The following is a 15,272-nucleotide window of genomic DNA, read 5'->3' as shown; positions in this document are numbered from 1 at the left end:
TACGAGTGTTTCACAGGTTCAAGGGGAAGGGGGTCATGAAACTTCTCAACATGTTCAGCTTGCCACTTAATATAATAAGTATCAATTTCTTCTTGTGTCACGCGCATATCAAACTTATTAGCAACTTGTTCAACTGGGTCCTCTAAATCTTGACTAACTAGGTTAGTCTCACACGGAGAAGGAGTAACATCAGCACAAGAAGAATTCACATAAGCCATTAAAGCACGTATCATCTCTTCAGTAGACATAGGTGAGTTATCATGATCATTCAAAGCACCAGAATAGGGGGGCTGGGGTTGTATAGGGAGTTAATTGTATCGCTCCCATTCTTCAGTGTCATGAGCCAAATATTAAAAAAGTTCCCACTTTTCCTCATAGCTCAACCCATTAATGAAATTTCCTCCAGTTAAAGAATGAACATTCCCAAGAGTCTCCTTATTTAGACCATTATAAATTACATGACAAAGCTCCCATCTTTGATAAGGATGACGACATCTTATAACATATTCATGTAACCTATTGAAATATTTATAAAACAGTTCATTCTCATATTGGGGGAAATATTTAGTAGCTATCTATCAACTAAACTAATACGAAACTAACTAACTAAAACTCTCTACACTAATACACAAAAAATTAACTATTGCCTTCCCCGGCAACGGCGCCAAAATTTGGTGAGCCGAAGTCGTATGCTCCCAAAAATAAGTAATAAAGTCCTATTACCTTAACTATATAGTAGAGGTAAGTCGGGTGTCGAATCCACAGGGAAGACGATGTAATTAATGTGTAAAAGTAAAGAGTACAAGTAACAATAGTAGGGGGGGTTTGTGATTGAATAAGCTAATGACTAATAAAACAAGGAACAAGTAAATAAGATGAATTCAGATGATTATAGGTCTTGGGTGAACAAACATCCACTATCAACAAACTAATTGGTCTTCAATTGTCTTTAATTCGATTACTCTCAAACACTTTTTTGTGGAAATATAAGTTTCCCCTTCCTCTTAAGTTTAGTCAACTAACTTGAAACGCGATATTAGAAGACTCTAATTATTGAAAAATCTAAGCCAAGCGTCTAGATATAATCCAACAACAGCATTAACAATCCAAGGAAGCAATAAAGATAACGATCTTTAACACACGCGGTTAACGATTCGAATTATATGTCTAGTCTCTACTTCGTCCTAATAACGATGAAACGCATACAAATTACTAGGGTAAAGTTTGCTACTCTAGTCTAGATTAATTGAACAATTACGGATTCAATTTCTAAACATGCAATAGATTAAAGTAAACAATTACTAATTAATCAGATTAGCAAAAAGAAACAATAATCACAAAATACGAGCAAGAGACATAAACAATACTTGAGAAATAAAAGAGAGAAAGAACAATCTCACAATTAATTAGTCAATAGCTTCAATCTGTCAATCCAAGAAAGGGAGGATTAGTTCCTCATAATTTTCTAAGCAAAAACAAGTAGGGTTCTTGAGTTCTCCCCAAAATTACAACTTATTGAATAATAATAGAATGAAATATGAACTTGATACCTAACCTAATAATAATAACTAATAATAATAATATAATATAATAATAATAATAATAATAATAATAATAATAAAATAATCATAGAATAGTGAGATTAGGAAAAGACGGAAGCAAGACATCAAAGTTGACTCTCGATTGAAGCCACACGGGCGAGTCGCACGTAATCTCGCGGGTTGCATTTTATTTTGTTGCAAATTGTCCGCTTCACGTCTTTTACTCGGTCTTCTCTTGTGATTGTTGGCTAAACATGGGACAAGCCCACGTGATTTGCTTGGAAATTGATGGCCTCTTACCTTGTTCTCTTCATCAAATATCTAGCCCGCTTGGAATTGTTCATGTGTCCAATTGAATTTGGGCACCCATCTCATACGGACCTCAATTTGTTTCCAACATACTCCCTAATTCACTTAACTCTCTCAAATGCCGTCAATATATCAAAAGATAGAATTTATATAATTACACTTTTAAAACTTCACTTATTTCACCAATAACTCACCAAGATCAATGTTCCTACACCATAATAAACCCGTCTTATCAGGTTGCTGCTGGGTTGTTGCTGCTGTGATGATGGGAACACGAGCAGAGGAGTAATGGTGGTGGTGCTGGGCTGCTGCGTCGTGGTGGTTGATGCCCCCGTGGTGGAGGTCGTCGGCGAGTGGTGTATGGTGGTTTGAATGACGGTAGCATGATGTGGAGTGTAATTGGTGATTATTTGTGGGAAGCTTAGTGATGGTGATGAATGGTTGTTAATGGAGATGATGATGGAATGGTGAGGTAGATGTCGAGGCTGCTGTTGCTGTTTGTTGATGAGTAAGAATATCAGAGACATACTTGGATTGATTAACATGAAAACCGGATGAAGTAGGAGTGATTTCCATGCCGAGAAAATAAGAAAGGGGACCTAAATCCTTCAACGAAAAACGAGCCGAAATAGCCTGGATAAAACGAGACACCACCGTAGGATCAGGACCTGTAATAATAATATCATCGACATATACAAGCGCAAATAGACAAGTGTTAGTACGGCCATAAATAAATAATGACGAGTCGGATACTGAGTTGTGAAAACCGTAGGAAAGGAAGTAATTCTTCAATTCCGTATACCAAGCACGAGGTGCTTGTTTGAGACCGTAGATAGCTTTACTTAGTTTACAAACATAATTGGGAGTATCGATATTGGAAAAACCCGGAGGTTGAACCATGTAAACGGACTCAGTCAAGGTTCCTTGAAGAAAGGCATTATTAATGTCAATTTGGCGCATAACCCAGTTATTAGAAATGGCAAGGGAAAGTATAAGACGGATGGTGGTAGGCTTAATAACAGGGCTAAAGGTTTCAGAATAATCGAGACCGGGACGTTGATGGAATCCTTTAGCAACAAGACGAGCCTTGTGTTGCTTTAGGGAACCATCCGGATTATATTTTATGCGAAACACCCATTTACACCCGATGACATTATGAGCTTGATCGGGAGGGACAAGAGTCCAGGTTGAATTACGAAGCAAAGCATCATATTCGGACTGCATTGCGGCTCTCCAACTCGGGTCAACTAGGGCTTGCTTAATGGTAATAGGAGTAACATAGGTAGAAGGAGCAGTAGAAAGCTTTGCATATTTCGGGTTCGGTTTGCGGATATTGTTGGAAAGCCGAGTAACATGAGAAGGAGGGGGAGGAGGAGGTGGGGGTGGGGATGCGGAACCGAGAGGAGAGGTGGCAGTAGGGTTCGTGGAAGGGAGAACGGGAGAGGTGGCGGCAGGGGTTGTATTGGTGGGAGAGGCAGGGGAAGCATTAGGAGAGGAGGCAGGGGATGTGATAACAGGGGAAGCAGAGGACGAAATAACTGGGAGGGTAAGGGAGCACCATTCGAAGGAGGTAATAGATGACGGGTTTTGAGAGAGTTTTAAAATATCAGAATAAGGAAAAGTGTCATCAAGAAATCGAACGTGTCGGGATGTATAGACACGTGAGGTAATAGGATCGAGACATAAATAAGCACTTTGGGTTTGAGAATATCCAAGAAAGACACATTGAATTGATCGGGGGTCAAGTTTGTGCTGCGTATACGGGCGAAGCCAAGGGAAACAAAGACAACCAAAGCTATGGAGTTTGTGAATGTTTGGTTCTTTATTGAATAAGACGGAATATGGGGATTTATTTTGAAGAGTGGAAGTGGGGAGACGATTAATAAGATATGTGGCAGTGGCGAAAGCATAGGGCCAAAATGAGGTCGGAATCCGAGCATGGGTAAGTAGCGAGAGGCCCGTCTCCACAATATGACGGTGACGTCTCTCGGCAAAACCATTATGCTCCGGAGTGTGCGGAGGTGAAGTAAGAAAATTTATCCCGTTATTGTGGAGATGCTCAGTGAGTTTAATAAATTCTCCACCATTATCGGAGTAAAATTGACGAATCGGCTTATTAAAGAATTTTTCTATAATAGCTCTAAATTTGATGAAAGTGGGTGCAGTGTCGGATTTTCGTTTGAGCGGATAAAGCCAAATATAGTGACTAAAATGATCGACAAACACAACATAATATTTGAAGGAGTCGGGAGAAAGAATAGGAGATGTCCATATATCCGAGAAAATTAAATCAAGAGGGGCGGATGACTGTAAAGAAGAAAGTGCAAACGGAAGCTTATGACTTTTATTGACGTGACATGAAATACATTGATCAAAACTGGAAAGACGTAAATTAAATCTAGAATTTAAAAGCTGCATAATTTTATTGGATGGATGTCCTAAACGATGATGCCATGAAGATGAACCGGGTGAGATAGCTATTTGTGCTTGAGGCGGAGAGGGTATCCAAACGTACATGCCATCAATTAGATGCCCTTGAAGAAGGAGTGCTCCCGTCTGAATGTCATGAAACGAAAAGGAGTCGGGTAAGAATTTCACATAAGCATTATTATCATAACAAAATTGTGAGACGGAAAGAAGTTTATGAGAAATTTTTGGTACAATAAGAACAGCTGAAAATAATAAAGAACGAGAGCGAAGAGGAAAAGTAAAAGAACCAGTGTGTGTTATGGTGAGAGGAGAGCCATCTCCAATAAGGAGATCATCAGGGCCTTCGTACGGATGATGAATGGACAGGGTATTGAGGTCGTCGGTAATATGATGCGATGCACCACTATCGACAACCCAAGAACGTGGAGGCTGGGTATTGGAGTGGGAGGCCGTGTTGGCTTGAGGACGAGGGTTACGATTTTGGCGAGTAGGAAATACAACATTCGGGTAGAGGCGTTGTAATAAAGGACAAGCAGAAGCCACATGACCGACTTCGTCACAAAAGTGACAGCGGCCACGGTAGGGTTTCGGATAGGTTTGTTGTTGACCTGCGTTGGACTGATTATAGCGATTGGTGTTGCTGGAATTATTGTTGGAATTGTGGTTGGAATTGTTGTAGCGGTTGGAATTGTTATTTGAATTATTGTAGTGATAGGGACGGGTTTGATTTGATTGGGAAAAGCGAGAGGAGGAAGCAACATGGGCAGACGGCTGGAAGGCAGGAGTGTCGGGTGGGGATTGTTTCAGACGGAGTTCTTGCTGAATGAGTTTTTCATGGAGATCCTCAAAGGTAATCGGATTATCACGAGCTCGGACATGTTCAATGACAGAGCGATATTGAGTTTGATTGAGGCCAGTGAGAATTTTGTTTGTGATATCGTCAATATCCATCGGGTGCCCGAGTTGAGCAAGGTCATCGGTGCAAGCTTTGATAGAGGTCATGTAGTCAGTGATACTCATGGTGTCGGTGTGGGAAATATTTTCTAGGCGGTCCTTGATCTGAAGGCGATGGCCGCGTGAGGAATTGGCGAAGGTTTTGGTGAGTGTGGACCAAGCCGCGTGAGAGGTATGGTCATTGACAATGAGACCAGCTATGGGAGACGAAAGAGTGCCCGTAAGGGCACCTAGGATAAGCTGATCTTGACGATACCAAGTGGTGTAGGCGGGATTAGGTTTGGTGGTGGGTTCAGTTGCAGGAGGAACGGCTGCAACGGTGGTGGTTTTGGGAGGTTCGGGATTGGTACCATCAAGATAGGAGAAGAGTTGAAGGCCATTCATTATGGCACGGATTTGAAAACGCCACTGACGGAAGGTCATTGTATCCTTAAGTTGAATACAATTGGAAAGAGTGACAAGGGTAAGAGGAGAGTCGGGATCGGCTGGGTTGGCTAGTTGGAGGTTGTTGTTGGCCATGACAGGGAGAGGAAAAAGGAACGGATGACTGAGAACGAAAACAGGAAACAAAAACCGAGAAGTCGTTTTATGATCGTGAGGATCGAAGGACTCGTGATACCATGTAAAGAATTAAGTTATATTATAATTGATGAGATGATTTACAAGAGGAAGTCAGGCTGCTATTTATACAAATACAAAGCTAGGTTAATGTAACAGCAATAGCTAACTACACTAGTCTAAAGCCTAGAACTTAGGAAGATAAATATTAACAATTAACAAACTGAAGACTAGGAGTAAAACGTGGATTCAAGTATTGACTTGGTTGTTGTGCTGCGTTTTACTTTGCTCGAATGTAGACGATATTTTATCCTTAATAAGGTGCAGGTGTGACTGATGCGGGTTTGTGGTGGTGTTGTTGTTGCTGGTGATGTGCGAGCAGGGTGGTGCCGTTGAATCGTTGATGCGAGGCAGAAGAAAGCAGTTTGGGTGAGTGAGTCGATGGTGGTTGTAGGCTGCTGCAAGTGGCGTTGCTAGTGCGTGGTGAGGAGCTCGAATGGAGAAGGTGGCTTAATGGAGGATGGTGGTGGATGTCAATTTTAATGGTGATGAAGGTGATGTTGCTGGAGGTTTGCAGGTGGTTGAAGATATGGGGCCTGGTGACGCGATGTGAAGGGCGAATTTGGTGAACATGATGAATGGAAGTGAAATGGTGACCTCAACTCGGGTTTTAATTCCGAGTTCGGAATTGATGATGGAGAAAGTGGTGAACTGGGTTGATGTTTTGGTGAATGGTTTAATGGTGAATGATTTTTTTTTTTTGGTCAAAGGTTTAATGGTGAATGATGAAATATGGTGTCAATGGTGTATTAGGTTATGATGATGAAGGTCAATGGTGGGGTTTGTCAAAGTCAACCCTTTGACTTTGTCATTTTTTTACATTTGCTTCCTTCGACAACTTAAACTCGTCTCGCTATTCCGCCTTGCCTACATATTAAATTAATATATTAATAAAATAATAGTAATAATACTAATATTATAATAATAATACAACTAATTATTAAATATGAGTAAGACGACTAATAATTATAAATTAGTTACTAAATGAGGTATTTAAACATTTAAGCACACAAAATCGAGTCGGAATAAGGTAATAGAACGAGGCTAAATCATCCTAAATTAGGACGATATCAATAGCCCATTGTAGAACTGGTTACAGAGAAACCACTTCTGAAACCCAAGATGAGGGACTGAACGAACCAGTCTTTTAAAACGAACCCATACCTCGTTTAATTCCTCAGTGGGACCTTGTTTGAAGCTAGTGATTTGATTTCTCAGGGCATTTGTCTTTTGTGGCGGAAAATACCTCTTGTAAAAGGCAAGAGCTAAGCTGTTCCAGTCGGTAACCCCCTGATCTTCCATGTCTAAATCACACAGCCACTCTGCAGCACTGTCTCGCAAAGAAAATGGAAGAGCACCTGTAACACCCCGATTTATGAAGGAGCCTTCAGCAAGACATTCCCTAATAAACCGGACTGTTACCATCTCGGTTTCCCGAGGTAGTGAATAACAAATTAAACTCCAAGGCAGAATATATAATTACTTTAACTTAATTATTACAAAACCTCTTTTACATCAATTTACAAGGAATTAACATAAATGAAAGTGAAAGTCTTCTAAATGATGATCTAGCTACTAAGTCTTCTGATCCAGTGTCTCACGCCCATCAAGCTCCCAGCCTATCTCATAAACCTGTCAAGCCTGCTCCCCAATATTTGGATCGTTACAGGTGTTCACGAATACACAGGGTCAACCACGAGGTTGAGTAGGGAATACAATGAAACAACAAAATATGATATGCATGCTCCTTCGTCACCTCCATCTCCATCTCAACTCATATCTCATAACCCGGAACACCCAGCCATACCGATCCCGGTAGACTATATATCGACCGTAGCCGATCCGCATTTCCTTGTTGAGGACACCAGGGCAAGTCTGCGAGAACCCGCCTGGGCCTTATCACAACATCATCTTCACCACACCACATCACCACAACATCCTCCATCTCCAATGCATATGAATGCTCAAAAGAAATTAATGCAACACAATATATATATATCTTTGAACTGATCAATCATAAAATCATGCCGGTTACCAAATGTTGTGATAACATACTCAATACGATCAATTCAGTTAATCACCTTCCAGTATATGAATCATAACGTAAATCAACAGCCACGAAGCAAGTCAACGTTCACAGTTTGGTCATACGAAACACAAACAAGTCAACACAATTCAACATCAACGATAATAAGTCAAGTGTATTTCCCTACCTTTTCGCAATCCAAGCACACACAAGAAATCACTTATGATCCTTCACTTATCCATCACCTACATAACATAATTATGTATAATTACCATCTACTCAGTCAATTAATCATGCACATAACCTAGACTCATGATAACTTAATAGGAATATCAATTTAAAGAACAAACACGACTTTTCCTGATTTTTCTGCTCATGGCAGACTCGGTATAAAATGAATAACTAATTCCAGAAAATTCGAATTGATTTAAGGCCAATTGAATTGGAACCCCATGAGTCTTAGCTACAATTTATATCTAACGTGTTTTTCTCAAATTCCAAACTTATCAAGGGTTTTCAGACTGATTTCCAAAAACTGACAGAAACCGTCGCATAAAAAGTATTGATTCATAAAACGAGTTTGACAAATGATTCTTAAGTAAAACCAACGCCTAACTCATCTAAACTCTTTAAATTAAATATATGAAAAAGACCCAGCACCAATTCAATATCTAAATTATGTTTTAGAAGTAATCTTTCAGCCTCTACTGATTTGCGGACTTTTTAGATAGGCGTTCACAAATAATTTCTTCAGGAAAAACTACACGGTGAAATGCTACCAATTTTCACAGGCATAAACTAGGCTTGGAATAAACATGAGTCTCTTCTTTAACGTTTTGCATCCCACGGCTTTAAGACAGGTAAAACACTCAAATAACACAGACCAACGAATCTGTAAATTGCTGTAACTATTCCATTCATTTATCTCATACAATTTACAATAAAAAACCCCCAAACCAATTCTAGGGTTACGAAAATTATCCCAATACTACTATAATTATGCTAATAATTGAATAAAGAGGTAATAGGATAGTCTACTTACGAAATAGGATGAGAATAGGTGAGAAATCGCCGCAATTCCTCACGTGCTCCCTTCACACACGGCTCCCTCTTCTCTCTTTTCTCTCTTTTCTCATGGTTAAAATGAATATGGTGATGGGGAGATTAGGGTTTGGTTAGATGGGTTATACATATAGGATAGGTGCTATTAAGACGATACGGGCCTAGCCTAGTTAGATTAATTAAATCCCGAGTCACATAATTACCCGAGTCACAAATACACTACACGACCCAGCTGGTAACTCGGCTTAATATAATATCATATTAAAATACCGGGTATTACAGTCTACCCTCCTTAAAAGAAACTTCGTCCCGAAGTTTAACCATAACAGAAACACATCATGTAACACTCCAACATAACCCACACAACGCATAACCAATATAGCCAAACTGAGAAATCACACATGAAAGTATAAAGATTTTACAATCCTACCCTCCTTAAACATGGTTACGTCCCCGTAACCTTCATTATTATAACAAAAGTTCTCAAACTACTGCTAACAACTGAAAGAGGACAAAAGATTCACAACTCACGTTCAAGTTAACTAATCCCTACTAAAGACAATCAATATACAAGCTCTCTCAAGGAAGCTACAGTTACTGCTGCTACAGCACATCGCCACGGATCGGAGCAAAAGCCACAATGAATAATTTAAGACATTTCAGTATTAATCTAAACACTCTTCATATCAATCAATACATGCAATAACATTCACAGGATCTGCTTGTCAATCTAATTTATACATTACTACTGATGGGGCATATTCTGCACCCGCTGACCGAGTCAACATATTGAGCAAGGTCAAAGATATCCGCAGCAAGTCAACGTGTTAGACAGCCTAACCGACGGAGCCAGTCGGCCTGTCACTTGTGCCTCGGCTAGGACAACTAGCCAGCCGGGGCACATATCCGCGTGCTCATATCCAAGACCCCTCGGCATGGAGTCAACAGGGCCCGCCGGCCTGCCATGGGTCCCTCGGCCGAGGGTACATCAGTCTTTCCACCTGTTAGCCACTTGGCCACTTGGCCACTACGTGACAAAAGGTGAAAGTCTATAAATACTCCTCAACTCTCATTGAGGAAAGTATCCACAATCTAACCTAAACACCTCATAATCTGGTAATATCTTCCTTATCTCTCTACAATATATACTTCGCCAAGTAACACACAACTTATCTCTTTAAGTTCACTGACTTGAGCGTCGGAGTGAGTACGCTCGGCCAAAGCCGAGCCCTCAGTTCGTTCATTGTTTCAGGAGAGGCCGAAAGAAGGATTCAACCAAAGACGTCATTCTACAAGCCACGAGTGGTAATAAATAACTACTTCGGAATTACACCCGGAACAATTGGCGCCGTATGTGGGGAAACAGATACTAGAAGCTAGTCAAATCCCTTACAAAAACACACAAAACCCACCCAACAAGCTAAGAGGATGTCAAAACAGCCAGAAGCAATTGTGACCGACGAAACCGAATTCTGCCAAGATGATACCGTCCACAATTCTAGGATTGGGCAGTCCCCCACCGGCCGAGTAATTCAACCGGCGTTCGGGATGCCAATAATACCAGAAACACCGCTGCCCGCCGACCAAGTCACTATCATGGGACATGTGGTCGATGCAGCTAAACTAAAGCTACTCCTGGACCTAATGGGTAGCGCGCCGACTCACACTGTCACAACGACAAGAGCGGCGGCACCCCCACAGGAGATCAGGGTCCCAAAAGTGACTCCGAGAAACTTAAACGAAGCATTGGAGGAAGCTGACCATGTCAAGACGCCGGGGGAGCCCAGAGTGCAAGTGGTAGACCTGAGTCCTTCCCGCACTCGCGGGAGGACAGTGTCGCCGCAAAGACCGACGAGGCTGCCCGGAGGAGTGAAAGAAGTCCGACTCACCAGAGTCGGAGAAGAAGCCCGACTCACCAGAGTCGGAGAAGAAGCCCTTCCCGCCACGGGGAGAGGAGCCGGACTAAGGATGCGAGGAGCCGATCGCCGCGTGTCATTCGACACGTGGTCGCCGACCCCTCGATGCCTATGTCCTAGAGGTCCCGGTGCCGACTAAGCTAAAGTTGCCACCCATATCATACAAAGGAGAAGGCGACCCAACCGACCACGCCGAGGCTTTCGAGTCTTACATGTCGGTATGGGAGCAACCTGATGAGGTTTGGTGCCGATTCTTCCCAACGACTCTGCGTGGGATGGCACAAAGTTGGTACAAGGGGCTACCCGATGGGTCGGTATACTGTTACGCCGACCTAAGGGACACATTTTTGGCCCGATATTCTTGCAATAAGAGGAGGGCCGTTGAGACATCGGATCTCCGATTATCGAGACGGGAGGGAGGCGAGTCTCTCCGAAGTTATGTGAAGAGGTTCGACGCCAAGGTTCAAGCAGATTCGTGAGTGAGCAATGAATCGGCGGCCTTCGCGCGATGAAAGGCCTCCCGAGAGGAGACTTAAAAAACGAGCTCATCAAGTGCGGAGGCTTGAACCTAGACTCCGCCGGGAAGATGGCCGACCAAGCCATAAAGGTGGAGGACTAACACAAAACACAGGTAGGCCCCGGCGAGGCCGGGCACTCGAGAGAAAGAGCCGCCGGGAGGACAACCCGGATGAAGGACGCCGTGACAATAATAGGTCACGGTCTGACAGGTCCGCCAGGAAATAGAGCTCGGCGGGCGCCGGGGGGAGTTCTGGACCGTACTACCAAAAGCGGTTCAATGGTCACACCCCCTTGGTCGTATATGCTGCCGAGGTCTTTGCCCGAGCAAGAACGAGGATCGAAGTGGGAAAGGCCTCCCAAGGCGAGGGGGACGGTGACACGAGCCGATCTTATGAGTACCACGGCCACACCGGCCACTTAATCGACAAGCCAGGCATCTCGAAGAATGCCATTGAAGAGCGATCCGGAAGGGGAGCCTCAACAAATATGTTGCGGAGGCCAAAAGACTAATACGGCGGCTCAAATAAAAATCCGTTTTTGAACGGATAGGAGTAATCCATGTGGTCATCGGGGGCAACGAGAACGGTGGGTCCGCTCATGGGCACAAACGGCACCTGAACGAGCTATATCAGGCCATCAACTTTGTGCCCAAAACAGCGATCCCCGCTTCCAACATCCCCGATATGACTATTGGGAAGAAGGACTACGAGGGAGTCATCGCCCCGCACAGCGACCCACTTGTAGTCCACTTGGACATAGCCAACCACCTGGTCAAGAGGTGCCTGATTGACACAGGCGCCTACACGAACATTATGTTCAGGGAGTGCTTTCTCAATCTCGGTCTGAAGATTGAGGACTTGAGCCCCTGCACCAATCCATTGTACGATTTTTTTTCCGGGGCACTGGTACCCCGGGGTCAATCGGGGATCGCCGGTGATGTTCGGCGAGGGGAATGCGGCTAAGAATGTCCTATCTGAGTTCGTGGTCATTGACGGCTCGTCCGTCTACAACGTTCTCATAGGCCGAGTCACTCTGAGCGAGGCCGATGCAGTAATGTCCATCCGGGCCCTGACGCTGATGTATGTCTCGGACCGGGGGGAAGCGCATAAGCTCGTCTCAAAGGATGAGAAAGACGAAGTGGTCAACATCCGGATATACGCGAGGGTGCAACATGCAATCCCTCAAAGTGGCGAAGAAGTCAGAGAAGGGGAAGAGCCCATCCTTACAACAGGAGGGCGACCTCATGGATGCAACCGTCGGCATGGTCGAAGGAGCCGAGACCGAAGAAGTGGAAATTGACCCAGGGCGCACCGTAACTGTCGGTGTCAACCTGGAGCCAAAATTAAGGACCGCTCTCCTAGACCTGCTGAGGAAGAACAAAGACGTCTTCGCTTACTCAGCAGGCGAGATGCCAGGCGTGAGCCGGGAGGTAATTGTTCACAAGCTGAACGTACTCTCCACCGCTCGCCCTTTCAAACAGAAGATGAGGAACTCCTCAGCCGAGAAGGATGAGGCCATCAAAGCCGAGGTAGATAAATTACTAGCGGCGGGCTTTATCATGCCTTGTACTTATCCTGAGTGGTTAGCTAATGTTGTAATGGTGAAGAAATCATCGGGGGCGTGGAGGATGTGTGTAGATTTTACCAATCTTAATAAAGCGTGCCCTAAAGATTGCTATCCCTTACCTCGAATAGATAGTTTAATCGACGCCACGGCAGCTACACTATCTTGAGCCGCTGGACGCCTTCTCGGGTATCATCGGTATTCATGGCGAAGAAGACATGCCTAAATGCGCATTCATCACCGGTAACGGCACCTACATGTATAAAATGATGCCGTTCGGTTTGAAGAACGCCGGCGCAACTTACACAAGACTGGTGGACAAAGTGTTCCAAAATCAAAAGGGGCGAAACATTGAGGCTTACGTCGACGATGCTATTGTAAAAAGCAAGTCTGACAGCGAGCACTTAGCCGATTTACACGAGACATTTTGTTCACTGAGGAAATACAAGATGAAACTTAACCCAATGAAATGCAACTTCGGTGTCCGGTCAGGTAAGTTCCTCGGCGTGCTTGTCAGCGCCAGGGGAATTGATGCCAATCCAGAGAAAGTCCAAGCAATCCTGGACCTGCCGGAGCCGAGGAATCGAAAAGAGGTTATGATGTTGACCGGGAGGATGGCGGCTCTAGCCCGTTTTATCTCTCGGTCAGCCGACAAGAGCACCCCATTCTTCAAAGTGTTGAAAGGAAATAAGGACTTCAGCTCGGGGGAGGAACAGAGCACAACTTTCAAGCAACTGAAAGCTCATCTTCAAACTCTCCCAACCCTGTCCAGGCCGATGCTGGGGGAGACGCTATATCTATACATAGCAGTTACCTCGGCCACGGTCAGTGCCGTGATCATCAGAGAAGAAGACAAACAGCAACACCCAATCTACTTTGTCAGCCATACATTGTTGCCCGCCGAAAGAAATTACCCACTGATTGAAAAAGCAGCCTTTGCTGTCGTCGTTGCCACAAGGAAACTGAAGCCTTACTTCGACGCACATCCCGTGACGGTCTTAACCGACCAACCATTGGAGAAAGCATTGGAAAATTTGAGCAATCCGGCAGGCTCATCAAATGGGCAGTAGAGCTATCCGGCTTCGGCATCCAATACAAGCCGAGGCCCTCGATAAAGGGATAGGCACTCGCAGATTTCCTGGCCGAGTGCACATATCAAGAAGAGCAAAACCCCGGAGTATGGGAAGTATACACCGACGGGTCCTCCACGTCGAAAGCTCGGGAGCGGCATACTTATCATCGGCCCCAAACGGGGACGAGTTTGAGTACGCCTTGAAATTTACCTTCTCGGCCTCAAACAGCGAATCCGAATACGAGGCGGTGATAACTAGAGTCGAGCTAGCTAGAGCTGCCGGGGTGGAGCACATCATTTTGAAAACAGATTCACTTTTAGTGGCTAATCAAATCAGAGGAGAGTACGAGACTCGAGACGACGGGATGGTAAGATACCTGGAAAGGGTAAAAGCTGACACTTCAAAATTGAAATCTTTCCAGATACAATGCATTCCAGTGCGAGAACAACCGAGCCGACGCTCTCTCAAAGCTTGCCGTTCGACCATCAAGAATGTCGGTCGAACCGTCTTTGGTGGACATCGGGAATGCCAAAAGCATTGCGAGACCGTCGGCATGGTGGGCGACATAGAGGCCGAGAAGACGTGGATGACTCCGATAATGAAGTACAAACTGATGAATGAATTACCGGAGGACCGCAGTCTCTCACAGAAGATAAAGAGGATCGCAGCAAGGTACTTGGTGTTTGAGGGAGAATTATACAGGAGGTCCGTAATAAGGCCACTCTTGAAATGTGTCGGCCCAGCCGACGCGGAGCTAATACTGACAGAAATTCACGAAGGCATCTGTGGTCATCACATGGGGGCAAGAACACTAGCCCACAAAGCTCTCCGAGCCGGCTACTTCTGGCCCACCATGCTTGAGGATTCCAGAGCCAAAACCAGGAAGTGCAACAACTGTCAAATGCATGCTCCGGTGATACATGCACCTTCCCGAGACCTGCAGCCGGTACTTAGTCCCCTTCCTTTTGCACAGTGGGGGATGGATCTACTAGGGCCATTTCCAACGGCATCCGGAGGAAGAAAGTACTTGATTGTCGCCGTTGACTACTTCACCAAATGGGTTGAAGCTGTAGCGGTACCTGCCAAGACCACGGCGGCCGTAAGAAAGGTAATCTGGGAAAATGTCATAACCCGTTTTGGGTTACCCCAAGTCATGGTATTTGACCACGGCCGAGAGTTTTGGAGCGACACAATAATGAACTGGTTGGAGGAACTTGGTATCAAATTTGCATACTCCTCCGTCTGCCACCCACAGAGCAAC

The sequence above is a fragment of the Silene latifolia genome, chromosome Y, assembly GCF_048544455.1.
Source record: "Silene latifolia isolate original U9 population chromosome Y, ASM4854445v1, whole genome shotgun sequence".
Taxonomy (NCBI): domain Eukaryota; kingdom Viridiplantae; phylum Streptophyta; class Magnoliopsida; order Caryophyllales; family Caryophyllaceae; genus Silene; species Silene latifolia.
This window is presented reverse-complemented; position numbering follows the sequence as displayed.